The following is a 14,662-nucleotide window of genomic DNA, read 5'->3' on the forward strand; positions in this document are numbered from 1 at the left end:
TTTAATATACTTAGCATAAGGATTCATTTTAAGCATATCAGTCAAACGCATACGCAAAAAGATAGGTCTAATCATTTCAGCAAAGCGCTCAAAATCCTCATCATCCTTTTTCTTGGATGGTTTAGGAGGAAAAGGCATGGGTTTCTGAACCCATGGTTCTCTTTTTTTACCGTGCTTCCTAGCAACGAAGTCTCTTATCATAATGTTGATTCTTTGATTGTGAGTTATCAAAATCAACAGCAGGTTCAATCTCTACATCATTGTCATTGCTAGGTTGAGCATCAACATGAGCATCATCATTAACATTATCACTAGGTTCATGTTCATTACCAGATTGTGTTTCAGCATCAGAAATAGAAATATCATTGGGATTCTCAGGTGTGTCAACAACAGGTTCACTAGAAGCATGCAAAGTCCTATCATTTTTATTTTTCTTCTTCTTAGAAGGACTAGGTGCATCCACATTAGTTCTTTGAGAATCTTGCTCAACTCTCTTAGGGTGGCCCTCAGGATACAAAGGTTCCTGAGTCATTTTACCCCCTCTAGTCATAACTCTAACATAATTATCATTTTTCTTATTATTTAATTCATTGACCAAATCATTTTGAGCTTTAAGCACTTGTTCTACCTGAGAGGTAACCATAGAAGCATGTTTACTAATAAGTTTAAGGCCACCTTTAACTCTAGACATATAATCACTCAAGTGTTCAATCATATAAGCATTATGTTTCAATTGTCTACCAACATAAGCATTGAAGTTTTCTTGCTTAACAATAAAATTATCAAACTCATCCAAGCATTGGCTAGCAGTCTTAGTAGATGGGATTTCACCCTTATCAAATCTATAGAGAGAATTTACCTCTACTACCTGTGTCGGGTTATCAAGACCATGTATTTCTTCAATAGGTGGTAAATTCTTAACATCTTCAGCTTTAATGCCCTTTTCTTTCATAGATTTCTTTGCCTCTTGCATTTCTTCAGGACTGAGAAATAGAATACCCCTTTTCTTTGGAGTTGGCTTAGGAGTTGGTTCAGGAAGTGTCCAATCATTATCATTACTCAATATATTATTCAATAGCAATTCAGCTTTCTCAACAGTTCTTTCCCTGAAAACACAACCAGCACAACTATCCAGGTGGTCTCCGGAAGCATCGGCTAGTCCATTATAAAAGATATCAAGTATTTCATTTTTCTTGAGAGGATGATCAGGCAAAGCATTAAGTAATTGGAGAAGCCTCCCCCAAGCTTGTGGGAGACTCTCTTCTTCAATTTGCACAAAATTATACATTTCCCTTAAGGCAGCTTGTTTCTTATGAGCGGGGAAATATTTAACAGAGAAGTAATAAAACGTATCCTGGGGACTACACACACAACCAGGAGTAAGAGAATTAAACCATGTTTTAGCATCACCCTTTAATGAGAACGGAAATAACTTAAGGATATAGTAGTAACGAATTTTTTCCTCATGAGTAAATAGGGTGGCTATATCATTTAATTTAGTAAGGTGTGCCACAACAGTTTCAGATTCATAGCCATAAAAAGGATCAGATTCAACGAAAGTAATTAACTCAGGATCGACAGAGAAATCATAATCCTTATTAGAAATATAGATAGGTGAAGTAGCAAAAGCAGGGTCATACTTCATTCTAGCATTCAAAGACTTTTCTTTCAGCTTAGCTAACAGTTTCTTAAGATCATATCTATCTTTGCAAGCAAAAAGATCTCTAGCAGTTTCTTCATCCATAACATAACCCTCAGTCACATCAGGCAATTCATATCTAGGGGGAGAATCTTCATCATCACTTTCATCAATATTATCAGTTTCAATAATTTCATTCTCTCTAACCCTGGCAAGTTGTTCATCAAGAAATTCACCTAATGGCACAGTATTATCAAGCATAGAAGTAGTTTCATCATAAGTATCATGCAAAGCAGAAGTGGCATCATCAATAACATGCGACATATCAGAATCAATAGCAGGAGTAGGTGTCACAAGTTTACTCATAACAGATGGTGAATCAAGTGCAGAGCTAGATGGCAGATTTTTACCTCCCCTCGTAGTTGAGGGATAAATCTTGGTTTTTCATCTTTCAAGTTCCTCATAGTGATCAGCAGATATAAATCCCAAGTGACTCAAAGAATAGATCTATGCTCCCCGGCAACGGCGCTAGAAAATAGTCTTGATAACCCACAAGTATAGGGGGTCGCAACAGTTTTCGAGGGTAGAGTATTCAACCCAAATTTATTGATTCGACACAAGGGGAGCCAAAGAATATTCTCGAGTATTAGCAGTTGAGTTGTCAATTCAACCACACCTGAAAGACTTAATATCTACAACAAAGTATTTAGTAGCAAAGTAATATGGAAGTAACGGTGACGGTGGCAAAAGTAACAATAGCAGTTTTGTAGTAATCGTAACAGTGGCAGCAGAAAAGTAACTAAGCAAAGATCAATATGTGAAAGCTCGTAGGCATTGGATCAGTGATGGATAATTATGTCGGATGCGACTCCTCATGCAATAGTTATAACATAGGGTGACACAGAACTAGCTCCAGTTCATCAATGTCATGTAGGCATGTATTCCGAATATAGTCATACATGCTTATGGAAAAGAACTTGCATGACATCCTTTGTCCTACCCTCCCGTGGCAGCGGGGTCCTATTGGAAACTAAGGGTTATTAAGGCCTCCTTTTAATACAGTACCGGACCAAAGCATTAACACTTAGTGAATACATGAACTCCTCAAACTACGGTCTTCACCGGGAGTGGTCCCGATTATTGTCACTTTGGGGTTTCCAGATCATAACACATAGTAGGTGACTATTGACTTGCAAGATAGGATCGAGAACTCACATATATTCATGAAAACATAATAGGTTCATATCTGAATTCATGGCACTCGGGCCCTAGTGACAAGCATTAAGCATAGCAAAGTCATAGCAACATCAATCTCAGAACATAATGGATACTAGGGATCAAACCCTAACAAAACTAGCTCGATTACATGATAAATCTCATCCAACCCATCACCATCCAGCAAGCCTACGATGGAATTACTCACGCACGACGGTGAGCATCATGAAATTGGTGATGGAGGATGGTTGATGATGACGACGACGATGGATTCCCCTCTCCGGAGCCCTGAACGGACTCCAGATCAGCCCTCCCGAGAGAGATTAGGGCCTGGCGCGGCTCCGTATCGTAAAACGCGATGAATCCTTCTTCTGATTTTTTTTCTCTCCGAACGTGAATATATGGAGTTGGAGTTGAGGTCGGTAGAGTCTCAGGGGGCAAACAAGGCAGGGGGCGCGCCCCAGGGGGTGGGCGCGCCCTGCACCCTCGTGGACAGGGTGTGGGCCCACTGATGCTGATTCTTTCGCCAGTATTTATTATTATTTCCAAAACGTGTCTCCGTGGATTTTCAGGTCATTCCGAGAACTTTTATTTCTGCACAAAAATAACACCATGGCAATTCTGCTGAAAATAGCGTCAGTCCGGGTTAGTTCCATTCAAATCATGCAAGTTAGAGTCCAAAACAAGGGCAAAAGTGTTTGGAAAAGTAGATACGTTGGAGACGTATCAAACATGCCCTGCAAAAACAAGTTAGACGTCCTCTACTTTGTTGTTGCAAGTTTTACGTGACTGCTACGGGCTTCTAGCAAGAACCATTCTTACCTACACATCAAAACCACAACGATATTTTGTCAGGTGTGTTGTTTTAACCTTCAACAAGGACCGGCCGTAGTAAAACTTGATTCAACTAAAGTTGGAGAAACTGACACCCGCTAGCCTCCTGTGTGCGAAGCCCGTCGGTAGAACCAGTCTCATGAACGCGGTCATGTAATGTCGGTCCAGGCCGCTTCATCCAACAATACCGCCGAATCAAAGTAAGACGTTGGTGGTAAGTAGTATGACTATTATCACCCACAACTCTTTGTGTTCTACTCGTGCATATAACATCTACGCATAGACCTGGCTCTGATACCACTGTTGGGGAACGTAGTATTTCAAAAAAATTCCTATGATCACGCAAGATCTATCTAGGAGAAGCATAGCAACGAGCGGGGAGAGTGTGTCCACGTACCCTCGTAGACCGAAGGCGGAAGCGTTTAGTAACACGGTTGATGTAGTCGAACATCTTCACGATCCAACTGATCCAAGTTCCGAACGTACGGCACCTCCGTGTTCAGCACACGTTCAGCACGATGACGTCCCTCGAGCTCTTGATCCAGTTGAGGACGAGGGTGAGTTCCGTCAGCACGACGGCGTGGCGACGGAGATGATGAAGTTACCGGCGCAGGGTTTCGCCTAAGCACTACGACAATATGACCGAGGTGTGTAACTGTGGAGGGGGGCACCGCACACGGCTAAGAGATTGTCTGTTGTGCCTTTGGGTGCCCCCTCCCCACGTATATAAAGGAGGGGGAGGAGGAGGCCGGCCCTAGAAGGGGCGCGCCAAGGGGGGGAGTCCTACTTGGACTCCCGGTCCAAGTAGGATTCGCCCCCCCCCCCCTCCTTCCTTTCAACGGAGGGGAAAAGGGGGAAGGAGAGGAGGGGAAGAGGGAAAGGGGGGCCGCGCCCCCTCCCCTACCTATTCGGACTCCACTTGGGAGGGTGCCTCCCCCTTGTGGGTTGTCCCCTCTTCCCTCCCATGGCCCATAAGGCCCATGATTTCCCCGAGGGGGTTCCGGTAACCTCCCGGTACTCCGCAAAAATGGCCGAATCACTCGGAACCATTCCGATGTCCGAATACAACCTTCCAATATATGAATCTTTACCTCTTAACCGTTTCGACACACCTCGTCATGTCCGTGATCTCATCCGGGACTCTGAACAAACTTCGTTCATCAAATCACATAACTCATAATACAAATCGTCATCGAACGTTAAGCATGCGGACCCTACGGGTTCAAGAACTATGTAGACATGACCGAGACACATCTCGGGTCAATAACCAATAGCGGAACCTGGATGCTCATATTGGTTCCTACATATTCTACGAAGATCTTTATCGGTCAAACCGCATAACAACACACGTTGTTCCCTTTGTCATCGGTATGTTACTTGCCCGAGATTGGATCATCGGTATCATCATACCTAGTTCAATATCGTTACCGGCAAGTCTCTTTACTCGTTTCCATAATGTATCATCCCATAACTAACTCATTAGTCACATTGCTTGCAAGGCTTATAGTGATGTGCATTACTGAGAGGGCCCAGAGATACCTCTTTGATACTCGGAGTGACAAATCCTAATCTCGATCTATGCCAACTCAACAAACACCTTCGGAGACACCTGTAGAGCATCTTTATAATCACCCAGTTACGTTGTGACGTTTGATAGCACACAAAGTGTTCCTCCGATATTCTGGAGTTGCATAATCTCATAGTCAGAGGAACATGTATAAGTCATGAAGAAAGCAATAGCAATAAAACTAAACGATCATTATGCTAAGCTAATGGATGGGTCTTGTCCATCACATCATTCTCTAATGATGTGATCCCGTTCATCAAATGACAACACATGTCTATGGTTAGGAAACTTAACCATCTTTGATTAACGAGCTAGTCAAGTAGAGGCATACTAGGAAAACTATGTTTTATCTATGTATTCACACATGTACTAAGTTTCCGGTTAATACAATTCTAGAATGAATAATAAACATTCATCATGATATATGGAAATACAAATAACAACTTTATTATTGCCTCTAGGGCATATTTCCTTCACTGAGTGGTATGCCTTTTTCTTTAGCAACTGTGTCCATTATTAAAGATTGAGGTTCATAGGGATACAAATGATATCGGGCAGACTATGTAGGCACACATGGCGCCCGGAAGAAAGTGAAGATGCTGCTCGTGCGAGTGGATGAGACTCTACATTATGGTTTCAAGTCTCATTTACAAACTTGAGTGAGCAGAACAAAGTTCTGCCGTGATTTATCTGAAGGATTGTGGCATAGCAACAAGATGCATTAGCCTCAATGTTGAGTACCACCTATGCACAATCCATAGCAAACATATACCTCGGCGAGGTTGAGGTCCGGTGCTAGAGACAAGGCCTCGTTGCATGCATGGGCTTCAAGTGATGCTGGATCAACGAGTCATTCAAAAACCAATGCCGAGGCACCAAGGAGCTTCCCATTTTTGTCCCGACAAATAGTTGCAGCTGATCCTCGAGTTCCGCTCCTGGACATGCCACCATCAATGTTTATTTTAACATCACAATCAACCGGGTGGAAGCCAACTTGCCTTTGGAGCTATAGGTGTAGAAACATGCATGCCCCTCAGAGCGGCATGTAGGTCCTTGGGTATGACATGCGAGTCCCTGGCTGGATATTTGATAAATTCTGTTGCAAGTTCAAGCTCTTCAAGAAATGTTGTGATGGAACACGAGGTGCTCAGAGGGCTTTGGTATTGTTGATCATGAACCGCTCGCCTTATCGCCCACCATATAGACCACATAGCGACAAGGACCCGTAGGATCACATCCGCAAAAGCGCATCAAGTAGCCAAAACATCCATAGCCTTTGATCATCATTTATCTGGTTCGAGATGATTACCTAAGTTAGCTCGTCATCCGGTAGGGCCCAGACACAACGTGCCATATTGCACTCGAACAGAGAGTGCCGCCATGAGTCCCACACACTATTGCATATAGAGCATGCCGATGTGTTTGTCATCTTCCTATGCTTGCGGACGTCCCCAGTGGGCAACGAAGTTTGTGCTAGGCGCCAGGCAAAAACTTTAATCTTAGACGGTATCTTCAAGTTCCATAGTTTCCCCCAAGACCTCTGATCTACTTCTAGATTTGAATGCCGAGGATGATGCTCAAGCCAATCAGTTCGTTGCCTCTTAGTTGATGCAAGAAGCCGGTAAGCCGAACGCACCGTCAATACTCCTTTATTTTCATCATGCCACGGCCTGAAATCTTCATGCACTCTTGAACTGATGGGAATATTGAGAATTGCTTCTTTATCTATGGTAATAGAGTGCTCATCGAGCGGTGTAACGTTCCAAGAGACCGAGAAATGGTCTATTAAATCACTTACTTTCTGGGGTGGGCTAGCTGATATAGAACAGATGGGACGTTGTTTGAAATCTCGTGGGATCCAATTATCACACCAAATGTCAGTTTCATTACCAGACCCAATCCTTTTTATGAGACCCAACTTGAGAGTGTCCCTCCCCTCAAAAATAGAGCGCCACACTTGAGAGGGATTCTTTCCTAGTTCTTCTTCCAAAACATTGCATGTGGGGTAATAAACTAATCTTAGAATACGTGCCCTAAGGGATTCTGGCTCTTGTAATAGACGCCATGCTTGACGCGCTAACAAGGCTAAATTGAAGAACTCGATGCCACGAAAGCCCATACCTCCCATGTACTTGGGTTGCGAAATTACCTCCCATGACACCCAAGCAGTCTTCCTCTCTCCTATCTTAGATCCCCACCAAAATTTACGAAGCAAACCGTTTATGTGTTGGCATAGGCCACGTGGAAGTTTAAAACATGCCATCAGGTATGTCGGAATTTCTTGAGCAACCAATTTGATAAGGACTTATTTCCCTCCAACTGAAAGTGCTTTCTCCATCCAACCTTGAACCTGTTTCCAGATCCTGTCCTTAAGGTACTTGAAGGATCCCTCCTTAGCTCACCCCATATCAGAGGGAAGCCCCAAATATTTTTCAGACAACTTCTCATTTTGCACATCCAAAACTTGCATAATTTCCTGCCTCAGAGATTCAGAGCACCCCTTGCTAAAGAAAACTGATGATTTGTCTTTTTTTATACAATGTACGGAAGCTGCACAATATTTCTGAAGCAGCACGTCCACCCTCCTTGCCATTCAGGAGTAGCATCAAATAGCAATAAACTATCATCGACGAACAAAAGATGGTTAACTCGTGGAGTGGTAGGTGCAACTTGAATACCATGGATGCTCTTCTCCGTCCTAGAAGATTTAAGTAAGCACGATAGGCCCTCGGCCACCAATAGAAATAAGTAAGGTGAAATAGGGTCCCTTTGGTGTATACCTCGGGTGGGTTTAAACTCCTCTAGCTTTCACCCATTAAACATAACAGAAAAGGATACCAATGTAACACATCTCATGATACAATCCGTGAAACGTGGACTGATTCCAAGCTTCAACATCACCGCCTTCAAATATGACCACTCCAATCTATCATACGCCTTCATCATATCAAACTTTAATGCACAGAATATGTCCCCCTTAATTCTTCTTGTTTTCATGTAATGTAAGCACTCATAGGCAGAGATTACCAATAATAAGACTTCCTCGCACGAATGCAGATTGTTCCTCAGAGATGATATCAGGGAGAATGAGCTTAAGCCGGTTAGCCAATACCTTTGGTGCAATCTTGAAGATTACATTGCAGAGACTTATTGGTCGAAACTGTCCTAAACCTTTTAGACTTGTAATTTTGGGAATAAGAACTATGAACGTCTTGTCTATCTCCTCGGGAGAATCATCCCCACTTAGAACACACAACACCATATCGGTCACCTCACCACATAAATCCCAATGTCTCTGAAAAAGTGAGCAGGAAATCCATCGGGCCCTTGGGCCTTTGTGGGAGACATTTGGAATGTGAGCCCCGCTTCGGCACCCCCCCCCCCCACAAAACGTATAAAGGGTAATATGGACCTTTGACCCACTTTCGTATATATGGTGGGTCGCTCGTCAGTACGTATATACATATACGTTTGTAAGTATTTTACCTCTTCACTTAAAGTTTCACTTTTTCTTCTTCTTTTTGTTGAAGTTTAAAAAAATCCGGTACACCACCCCTACAAAACGTATAAAGGGAAATGTGGACCTTTGACCCACTTCCATATATATGGTGGTCGCTCGTCAGTATGTATATACGTATAGGTTTGTGTGTTTATTTTTTTCTCTTCACTTAAAGTTTCACTTTTTTTTCTTCTTTTTGTTAAAGTTTAAAAATTTATGCAGCTGACAAGCTTTGATCTAGAGACCTCCCGTTAGACAACAAACCAAGGTAAGGACCTGGCCAACTTAGTAGTTGTGAGAATTACAGGTATGACAACATACTTAGTTATAAAACATAGTGATTTTCCTTTTTTTCCTATTTTTGGCCGAGTTCCATCTGTTTTTTCCTCTATTTTTCGTTTTCATTTTCTTTTTTGGTTTTTAGAATTCGTAAACTATAAAAAAATCATGAATTTTTCTTCAATTCATGATTTTTTTGAAATCCATGAAATTTTTACAAATCCTTCAACTTTTAAAAAAATCCGTGAACTTTTTTCAAATGTCACATTTTTTCACATGCGTGAACTTGTTTTCAAAAGACTTGAAGTTTTTAAAAAAATTGATGAACTCCTTTCACATATGATGATTTTTTTAAATTGATTTTTTTGAAATCGGCTAGCAAGCTGAGGTTCCCAAAACCGGGAACAATTTTTTGTAAATTTTTTAGTTTACTTTTTCTGAAAATCTATGAAAATTTTAAAATACGTGAACATTTAAAAAAAACATGATGAACTTTTTTCAAATCCATCCGAGAGCATGTTTTCTATGACATCAGTTGAATGACCCCAATTTTTTCATCACCTTGTATGACCAATTAAGGCACCATGCCAAGTTGTTTGGGTTTTTCACAAGTTTTGTAATTTCTGAAGTTTTCTGATAAAAAAAGACCGATAAATGGCTGAACATGTCGCAACTTGCATACGATGTCAAGAGTCGTTCAAACCTGACATGAATGCCTACCATGGACATGCCCACCCAGTGGAAAAAGTTGGTGTCATTTCAAGGATGTCGACAAGAACACCATGTTCAGCGAAAGGTGTACGGGTACGCGAGAAGGCTCTGTCTAAGAATTCATTGTTTTTGACATCTTTGAAATGACCCCAATTTTTTTCATCGCCTTGTATGACCAATTTAAGGCACCATGCCTTGTTTATATTTTTTACAATTTTTATATTTTATGGTGTTTTCTTGGTAGAAAAAAGGCGATAAATGATCAAACGTGTCGCAACTTGCATACGGTGTCAAAAATCGTTCAAATCTGACATAGATACCTACCATGGGCATGCCCACCTGCTGCAAAAGTTAAGATCATTTCAAGGATTTCCAAAAATAGACCGTATTGAACGGAGGGTGTTTGAGAAGTTCAGAAGGCTCCGTCTAAGAGCATGTTAGTTCTCGGCATCCCTGAAATGGCCCTAATTTCTTTTCCTGGCCTTGTATGACCAAGTCAAGGCACCCTGTCAAGTTGTTTGGATTTTTGACAGGTTTTCTTTTTTCTGGAGTTTTCTCGTAAAAAAAGACCGATAAATTGCCGAAAGTCGTTCAAACCAAGGATGAATGCCTACCATGGGCTTGCCCAGCTACTTGCAAAAGTTGGTCATTTCAAGAATGTATAAAAATAAACCATGTTCAACAGAGGGTGTTCGGGTGATAGATGGCTCTGTCTCAAAGGATGTTGTTTCTTGACATCCATCAAATGGACCCACAATTTTTCGACCAGATTCTGTGACCAATTCAAGGCATTATGCCAAGTTGTTTGGATTTTTGATAAATTTTGCATTTTCTGGAGTTTTCTGGTGAAAAGGCCCGACAAATGGTCGGACGTGTCGCAACGTGCCAAAGGTGTCGGACTTGTTCAAACTTATCATGAATGCCTCGTATGTCTGGTCCAGGTTGCTGCAAGTTGTGGTCATTTATCCATAGTAAGAAAACACCAGTTCAAAGGAGCGTGCGAGACTAGGCCAGACGGGTGCATCCGTGAGCATATAGTTTTTCATATTTGAATGCTTCTGTTATTTGTAATTTCTATCAATATCAATCAACGTAAACATTTTCTTATGTCCTAACCATTTTTCTTAAAAAACATATTTGGAAATTTTAATTGTGTACGAAATTTTTCTAAGCTTGAACACTTTCTAAAAAATTGTTAACCTATTCCCAACAATTGATAAACAATTTGAACGCAAATTTTAAACCATGTACTTTACAAAAATTTGTCAAGCTTTTCTAAAACGCAAACATTCTTAAAATTGGTAAAAAAAATGAAAATGAAAACATTTTTTAAAATTTTAAACAATATTTGAAAACAATAACATTTTTTGATACGGATGAGCATAAAAACTGAATGACGAACCAATAACAAAACCGAAAATACCGAATTTTTGGTTTTCTGCTGGTACACCAAAAGTTGGGTTTTTAATTTAAATAACTGAATTCAAATCGGCCTATTTGGTTGGAAACCAAATAAGCGAAAGAAAAACAAATGCACTAGGCTCCCTCACGTACACGTCAGGCTCAGGACGCGTGTCCCCAACTGCCAGCAGCTCGCGGCCACGCGAGCGTGTCTGACCAGCCCGTGTGCGAGATTTCTTTTGTACGCATGCGCTACGAGATAAGCCAGCCAACAAGTTCTTCTGTGTGATAGGCCTGGTCTGTTCAATTAAATTGCATGGCCCAGACGCATTCACAGTGCTCGCTTATATAAGAGAGCTAGGTGCTCAAAATCGATGCGCTCGTAGCTCCATTGTAACTCACCAGCGACCAAGTAATTGTTTGGTATAAACTGAAAACCGAAGCGATCTTCACAACTTATCTATTGTGTGTTGTTAGTTTTGCTTTTAGTTTTGCTAAACAAATTATTGGAATGAATAGTATAAACCGAATTTTCGGTTTCTACCAAATGCCCACCCTGATTTTTTTGGTATTCCAAACAATTTTTTGAATACAATATTTTAAAATTTTGACCACATTTCAAAAAGCATAGTAATGTTCAAAAGAGAAAAAAGTGAAATATGAAAAACAAAATAAAAATAAAAATAGAAAAAAGCTGAAGCCTTGGCCCAACTAGGTGATGACATCGCTCCTGTTGGGCCACCCAAGCATTTGCGGATTTGAAAAAAGTTCATCACTTTTTCCGTAAACTTTTTTGGATTTTTTAATAAAAATTCTACCTATTTCTGAACTTTCCTCAAATTTTTGAATATTTTTGTAAAAAAATTGTACCTATACAATTTCACATAGTTGCAAAAAACGGTTTAAGGAATTGAAAAGATTCACAAATTTGAGAAAGAGTTCACAATTGAAAGTTATAGCTGGTGGAAGTAACCCAAGAGGTCCATAGTTCCAATCCTACTTCGTGCACCTATTTTCTCAAGGTTAAAAGAAAAATAAATAAATGGGCCAAGCCCGGGACGGAGAGGGTGTCTGCGCCGGTTTGTGTCAAGCTACTCCCTGTACAGCGGCAGCTCCTAGTCAGCGCTTGATGCTCTAGTCACGGGATGCGGCGCTCACATGCCACCTTTCATGGGTCAGCCCAACTACACGAGCAATCAGTTGTCGCTCATTAAGAGCATAGGCCCGATTGCTTCTTCCTGGTTCGACAAAAAAACCCTTCTTTATGGTTGATCTGGATGATAAGTTGACTATGGACATGTTTGACGTTCAACCGTTGACTTTCAAAAAGGTTCACCTTTTTGGAAAAGTTTGTAGATTTGAAAAAATATTCATGGATTTGCAAAATTTTCACAAATTGAAAAACACCATGGTTTGAGAAAAATTTCACGTATTTTGGACAAACAAAGTTCAAGGATTTGAAAAAAAGTACATCAATTTGGAAAAATTTAATCGATTTTTAAAAAAACTCCATCAATTTTGGGAAAAAATTCATTGAATTTCAAAAAAATACATTCATTTTTAAAAAAGTTCATCAATTTTGAGAAAAAGATTCATCAATTTTGAAAAAAAGATTCATCAATTTTGAAAAAATCATTCTTTTTGCAAAAAGTTCACCAAGTTTGAAAAACTGTTCACAAATTTTAATAGAAGCTCATTCATTTCGTAAAAAAACAAAATTAAAAAAAGTTTGCACATTGCGAGAGAAAAAGGAAAATATAAAAGGAACAGAAAACGAAGGAAAGTGAAAAAGAAAAAAGAAAAATAATACCCTAACAAAACCGTTTGAAAAACAAGAAAAAAAGAACAAGAAAAAAGAAAAAAGAAATGAGGATAGAAGAAAAGAATAAGAAAGGCACATGTATTCATGTGAACTGATGGTGGATAGTTGGTTATGGCGTCGCAATCTGAACCACAAGTTGCTGGTTCGAATCTAGACACTTCACAAATTTTTGCACTTCACAAATTTTTGCGATTTAAAATCATAATAAAAAAGATGGATGGGTCGGCCCAGCTCGCAACTGTATGGCGTATACGTGTACAGCGAAATACCCCTAAAAACATATACAACCAAATATGACCATGATACCCTTTATTATGAAGGGCTATGCACTAATCTGAGCCATCCTTGTGTTACCGGAGCTAAAGTGAATTTGCCGATCCTTTTCAAGCTTTTTTGGTGAAATGATTTTTTTCAATGTGATTAGAGGCTCCCAACTTATGATCTATGTATAACTCAACATATCACTTGGTCACAAAAAAAATAAGTCTATTTCGCCAAAAAAATAGATGATACACTAGCTACGATCCAAAAAATGAGAAGTTGCCAAAGTTTTGGTCATACCAAAAAAATGGTGGGGCTAGATGGGGCTCATTTGAAACAACACTTACAAAATTTCAAACGTTTCCTAAAAATTGTGAACATCTTTTAAATACCAAATATTATTTAATTATGTGAATTTGTTTTGAAAACAAAAACATGTTTCTAAATTCCAAAACAAAATTTGCAAACACAAATCCTTTTTTGGAATCCATGAAGATTTTTTTAAAATGCGAACATATTTTAAATATGTGAACAATATTTTAGAATGAGAACATTTTTTGAAAAAATAAATAATCTTTGAAAAAATGGAACACAATTTGAAATTCTGATCAAACAATAAAATATGAGAACAAAAATCAAAATTCCAAAAAAATGAAAAATAATTTACGGGAGCAAATTTTGAATCTCTGAAAATTCTCAGAAGCACAAAGAAATTTTGAACATTTTTAAAACTACGAACTATTTTTAGAAGCAAAATTGGAAAACGTTTGTCAATTTGAAAGAAAAGTTCATGAAATTGAAAGAATCATGAATTTGAATAAAGTTCGCGTAATGGAAAAAAGTTCATCGATGTATTAACTAGTTCATGAATTTGAAAAAACTTCCCTAAAATCGAAAACAGTTCATCGTTATGAAAAAGTTAATGAATTTGACAAGAAAGATTACAAATTAAATACTTTTTCATACATTGTTGCGCGCGAAAATAGGGAAAACTAATAATAACACTTTTAAGTACTTGCTTGTAAAAGTTGGGGTCATTTCATTTATGTCAAAAAGTAGACCATTTTCAACGGAGGGTTTGGCCAGAAGGGTCTGTATGAGAGCATGTTTTTTGCATGTGCTTATATGACCAATTTAAGGCACCATGCCAAGTTTTTTGAGTTTTCGACAGTTCTCGCAATTTCTGGAGCTTTCTCAATGAAAATGGTTGATAAATGGTCAGACGTGATGCAATTTGCATACGGTGTCGGAAATCATTCAAACCTGGCATGGATACCTACCATGTGCATGCCCGTGCTGGCAAAATTTGGGATCATTTCATGCATGTTCAAAAATTGACCATGTTCAACTTAGGGTGTTCGGGTAGAGGCCAGAAGGGTCCGTATGAGAGCATGTTTTTTTGGCATCGTCAAATGACCCAGAATTGTTTCCAAG

The sequence above is a fragment of the Aegilops tauschii genome, chromosome 1, assembly GCF_002575655.3.
Source record: "Aegilops tauschii subsp. strangulata cultivar AL8/78 chromosome 1, Aet v6.0, whole genome shotgun sequence".
Lineage (NCBI taxonomy): Eukaryota > Viridiplantae > Streptophyta > Magnoliopsida > Poales > Poaceae > Aegilops > Aegilops tauschii.